Here is a 5,684-nt window from a genome sequence, read left to right as displayed (position 1 = left end):
CTTTGATTCTCTGGCTGAATCTACTTCGATCTTCTGGCTAGATCTGAATTGTTTCGATTCTCTGGCTGAATCTATTTCCGGTCTTCGGGCTAGACCTGACTTCGATCTTCTGGCTAGATCTTCTTCAATCTTCTGGCTAGATCTCCTTTGTTTCGATTCTCTGGCTGAATCTATTTCGATCTTCTGGCTAAATCTGGATTGTTTTGATGATAAATTCCCATCATTAGGATCCCGCATCTGAGGCATGCGCTGGTTGACCCTCTTTTGAAATCTACACCCAACCTTCATATTGGATATGCAGCTTCGAGAATATTCCACTTTTGGGCTTCGTACATATTCTTCGGGCTAGAACATGTTGTAACGACTCCTCAATTAAACTTGGGCTTGCTGGGGAAATAAAGCTTGTAGGCGACTTCATTGGGGAATCTTCGAAATGACCCTCATGCTGGATCACTGGAACACGATTCTCAGGCTGAATCTTCGAAATGAACCTCAGGCTGGAACACTGGAACACGATTCTCAGGCTGAATCTTTGAAATGACCCTCAGGCTGGATCACTGGAACACGATTCTCAGGTTGAATCTTCGAAATGACCCTCAGGCTGGATCACTGGAAAACGATTCTCAGGCTGAATCTTCAAAACGACCCTCAGGCTGGATCACTCACGCTTGATCCTCTGGCTGGATCTCATGACCTTGGTTGTAAAGTAATTCTTCAGTGTGCTTGGAAGAACCTGTTTATCAGCTTATGTGTATGCTTGATATGATATGCATGCAAATGCAAATGTTATGCATGGTGTAAAAAGAAATCTGCTTGGGGAAGCAAACTCCGGTAGGGAACAGATCGCTGTATCAATCCTTGAATGCTCTGTGGGGAATGATCCGTCTGTCGGGACCAATGAGCCACCAAAAATGAATTGGCTGCTTGAAAATTTGACCTTGCGGGGGGAGTATCAACTATGGAAACTTTGTTCGGCGAGGCTCTGTGAGGAGAGTCTGTGGGGAAAACACTTCCTGGGGAAATGTCGTAGAAAACGACCTTTGCTGGGGATATGAACTTGCTAATCGCCCTCAAGCTGGGGATTAACAAATCTGTTAAAAATAATCTGCTGGGGATGAGATGAACACTGGGAACGCCACCCTCTCATCTGTTGGTTATGCAACCACTCCCCTGTTGCTAGGAAGATACAGTATGACACTGTCAACTCCGCTGGGGATATATAGTCTGGATACTGTCAACTCTAGTCTGGATACTGTCAACTCTGTTGGGGAACATGCTCTGCTGAGGAGAGACTTTGTCAACCGTTTGGGGATGAGGATTCATGACTTGGCATCCGGTTCCTGTGACCTACAACCAAAAATACACGTATGCCTCGGGGGAATTACTCGGTTTGAATTCACCGTTCGGGATTAAGCACATTCAAAGCAATTTTAAATGTTTTCCTGTGCAAATCATCTGCAAAAGCCACCATTATGTTCATATGCAATATGTTTTATCAAAAATTCGGACATTTTTGCAAACAAACTGATAAATGAAAAATAAAGAGGCTCTTTAACTGAATTATTCGACTCTTAATGGGGAGAAACTTTGTGCCAGGAATAGGCGAGGGTATCAGAAAGCTGATCCCTGAAAAGAGGTGATCGCTATAAAAAGAGAACTATCCTAATGGCAATGGGGATACGGGGTCCCACTGAGTTTCGACTCTGCTATGACTCGTATGTCCTCAAGACGCTCTGCTCATCTTGCTTTCTGAAGTGGATGATTAGTCGATCTTTAACCTTCGAAGATTGCCGGATTGAATGAAACGATGATATAACACTGATGAACTCAGATCACAGTCATTCGCTTATTCCCTAACTTTTGCCTGGATCGCCCCCTTTTCGGGTTTTCAATCCACCGGGATACCCATTTTTGCCTGAGCCGCCCTTTTGGGTTTTCGACTCACCGGGTGTACTCTTTTTTTTAATTTTATATATCCCTAATTTTTGCCTGAACCTCTTTATTCTTTTTTTTTTGGTTCGTCGGGATGCCCCTTTTTTGCCTGGACTATTCTTTTTACTGTCCAGCGGGTCTATTTTATGCGAAGTATTTTTAACTGTGTCTGAGTTGACAGGGGACGGGAATCCTTCGCCATCCATGGTTGTTAGCATCAAAGCTCCGCTAGAGAAAACTCTTTTAACCACGTATGGACCCTCATAGTTCGGTGTCCATTTGCCCCTGTGATCTGTGTTGGGAGGAAGAAATCTTTTGAGTACCAATTCACCGACTTGATACCCCCGAGGGCGCACTTTCTGACCAAATGCTTTCTTCATTCGTCTTTGACCGAGATACGTCAGTTCTGGGTACGTAGTTCCAGCATAGAACCATTTCCCATTGGTTTGATTGATAACCCAAGCTGAATCCTCGTATACATCCAGGGTTTTAATCTGTATATTGACGGCTTCCTCAAGTCTTAGGATACAAGCTTCGTATTCGGCTTCATTGTTGGTGCAGGGAAAAGTTATTCTGGCACCAAATGGCATATGAACCCCCTTCCGGTGTGATCAACACTATACCAACTCCGCGACCATTGACGTGGACCGCCCCATCAAACATCATAATCCATTTAGATTCAGGGTCAGGCCCCTCCTCCGGGAGTGGTTCCTCTCAATCTTTCGATTTGAGAAACATGATGTCCTCATCAGGAAAGTCAAACCTCATAGGTTGGTAATCATCAATCGGTTGCTCTGCAAGATAGTCTGACAAGACACTTCCCTTGATGGCTTTTTGTGAAGTGTATTGGATGTCATACTCTGTCAGTATCATTTGTCACCTAGTAACCTTTCCGGTAAGTGATGGCTTTTCAAAAATATACTTGACTGGATCCATTTTTGATATCAATAGAGTCGTGTGAGTCAACATATACTGTCTTAGTCGGCGAGCAGCCCATGCCAAAGCGCGACAAGTTTTCTCGAGCAATGAGTATCTTTGTTCACAGTCGGTAAACTTTTGCTAAGGTAGTATATTGCATGCTCTTTTCGACCTGACTCGTCATGCTGACCGAGCACACAACCCATTGACCTTTCTAACACAGTCAAGTACATGATCAACGGTTTTTCCTCTCGGCCTGTAGACTGGCCTCGATCTTGATTTCTTTCTTGTCGTCTGCGGTACCGATGTTGACGGTCTCAATCACCTCCTGATAAGGTGTAATAGCTCGGTCCTCCTGTTTCAACAATCTGGCTAACCCTTCAGGCAATTCACAATCTTCCTCAACCCCTTCTTCGGCTTAATAGATAGGATTGTCGAAGTCATACTTGGCCATAGCAGTGTCGTTAGCAGTGAGATCCGAGTGGTCGGCTCTGCATGTTGGAGGATCATGCTTTACCTTAGAATGAGAGATTTTTTTTTTGGAAAGAAAGAAAAAACGAAAAAAGAAACATTGCCATTTTTTTTTGTAAAAAGTAAAAAAAAACTGAAAGAAAGAGAACACAAAATTGTTTGCAAAAGCCGTCCTTTATTGATGATAAAAATAATTGCGAAACGTAACTAAATGGATGGCCCTACAAATGAGTCGTTACACCTTGGGCAAAGTGTAAGACTTTATTATGCATGTAATAAAGGAAAACAATAAAAATCACTCTTTCAGTAGAGTAACCCGGACGGTTTTTTCAGACGACCAATTGTCGAGCTTTTCTCCCGGGACACACGGTCGAATCCAGCTATCTAAGTCACAGTCACTGTCAGCCTTGTCTTTATCTGCAGCATTGACGATGTGGGGGGAAACCAAACCCCCGCTGGAGAGAGTACCGGTTTCATTCTTCTGAGATCCCGGAGCATACCCCAATCCAAACTTGTCTTCTTTGATGACTGGCTCCACAAATTTGCCCCAGCCTTGGGCATTACCAGCTTTAACCACTTCGACAGCTTGCTTGTATGAAGAGATAGAAGTCCCGACCTTCTCAAACTCAGGTGAAAAGACAGCTTCGGGCGCGACCTCATTGATGTTTATGGCTTCGAAGCCCTGACACAGCATCTCGTGCATCTCGTCGTCCATCTCTACATACTTAAATGTAGACAGGTGGCTAACAAAAATATCCTCTTCACCACAGACGGTGACGATCTGACCTTCTAGTTCATATTTGAGCTTCTGGTGGAGGGTAGAAGTAACAGCACCGGCAGCATGAATCCAAGGCCGACCTAGCAGACAGTTATAGGAAGGCTGGATATCCATCACATAAAAGGTACTCTTGAATACCTGCGGTCCAATCTTAACTGGCAACTCAACTTCGCCAAAGACAGCTCTCTTAGAGCCATCAAAAGCCCTCACAACTAAGTTACTTGGCCTCAGGATGGTGTCATCGCAATCCAACTTCATTAAGGCTTTCTTTGGAAGAACATTCAGAGAAGAGCCTGTATCAACCAAAACATGGGAAAGCATCACCCCTTTGCACTCCATTGTGATATGCAAGGTTTTGTTGTGATTCCTGCCCTCAGGTGTCAGGTCATTATCGGTGAAACCTAGCCCCCGACTAGCGTTTACATTGGAAACTACCGACTCCAGCTGGTTAACAGTTATCTCCGGTGGAACATAGGCCATATTCAGTACTTTCAACAAGGCTGCTCTGTGCGCCTCAGAGCACAGCAATAGTGAGAGAATGGAGATCTTTGAGGGTGTCTGATTTAGCTGGTCGACTACCTTGTAGTCACTTTTCTTGATAATCCTCATAAACTCATCCACTTCCTTCTCGAATGCGGTCTTAGGAGGATCTTCCTCAGTAGTAACCTCTTCGGTGGATACCTGTTTCCCTTTAGCCTTGGCAGCTGCCTCGGCTTCAGTATTCGCGCGTAATGTTGATGGTGCAAATAGGCGTCCACTACGAGTGAAGCCACCAACCCCTCCAACATTGTCTACAACGGAGCTACCAATGTCAATGTCTTCTTCGTTAACTTTCTGCCCCTGGCAGTAGATATCAGCCCCATAGTGCCACGGGATAGCACTGTCTTTCTCATACGGAACAGGTCCTGGTACCGTGATGGTGATTGGACCAACCAAAGTCGGTTGAGGGCTGTCAGAGTAAATTGCGACTGGTGCTGAACTTTCGATGTTCACCGCTGCTGGTTCTGTACTTTCTGGGAAATATATTGTTGTTGGAGCGAGTCTCTCGGGAACATATATTTCTTCAGGAGTGAAATAAAACGTCACCGTCGATACATCATTCTTCACCGGACGGGCCTGATCGAACTGAAGACAACCTTCATCTATCAGATGCTGAATACCCCTTCTCAAACTGTCACATCCGTTTTCGGCAGCTTGACAATTTCTGCATTCTTCCCCACAGCCCGGGAAAATCTGTCCTTTCAGAAGTCGGTCTTTAACCACCGATAGCGAAGTCTTCACCTTAGTCACATCAGAAACCAAATTCAAAGTTTCCCCACTATCAACAGCATTAATCCTCTGCCCGCCGTGAGCCGGCATCGGGTTCTGGATAACATTAGACACTGGAGCAAAATTGATAGCCTGGGCATCTCTCAAATCTTGTACCTTTAACTGGAGAGCCTTGCAATTATCTGTAGTATGGCCAGGTGCGTTGGAGTGAAAAGCGCATCTGGCGTTGACATCGTAACCTCTAGGCAAATTATTGGGATCGATTGGTGGAGCCAGAGTTCTCAACGTAACCAGATTCATGTCAATCAGCTTGGGA

This window comes from Lathyrus oleraceus, chromosome 4, assembly GCF_024323335.1.
Source record: "Lathyrus oleraceus cultivar Zhongwan6 chromosome 4, CAAS_Psat_ZW6_1.0, whole genome shotgun sequence".
Lineage (NCBI taxonomy): Eukaryota > Viridiplantae > Streptophyta > Magnoliopsida > Fabales > Fabaceae > Lathyrus > Lathyrus oleraceus.
Note: the sequence above shows the minus strand (reverse complement) of the source record.